General features: G+C 40.2%; 1 protein-coding gene across 1 annotated transcript in view; it reads right to left on the bottom strand.

Moving 5' to 3' along the window:
• The window catches only part of LOC119592887 (regucalcin-like), a 62425-nt gene that overhangs the window by 50595 nt on the left and 11581 nt on the right, over positions 1–249 (bottom strand). The window lies entirely within an intron of this gene.

The following is a 249-nucleotide window of genomic DNA, read 5'->3' as shown; positions in this document are numbered from 1 at the left end:
AATCTAACGAAACTAAAACTAACACGCCTATCCTTTCGTTGTTTCAGTGCATCGTCTATCACCGTTTCATCACTGTTCCATCAGCTGTTCAACCCAAACAAATAAGGTGTTTGACATCATTCTTAGTCTCTGTGGGTGATGACTGCTGAGTGACGTGCTGGTAAAGAGAAGAATTATTCTCAATAACAAGAAACACGTGTTCGTACTTTCAAACGTTTACAATGTTTCTCTGGGGCGTTAACGTTTCAC

This window comes from Penaeus monodon, chromosome 31 (genome assembly GCF_015228065.2).
Source record: "Penaeus monodon isolate SGIC_2016 chromosome 31, NSTDA_Pmon_1, whole genome shotgun sequence".
Lineage (NCBI taxonomy): Eukaryota > Metazoa > Arthropoda > Malacostraca > Decapoda > Penaeidae > Penaeus > Penaeus monodon.
The sequence above is the reverse complement of the archived record's forward strand: the minus strand, read 5'-3'. Positions and strand labels throughout refer to the sequence as shown.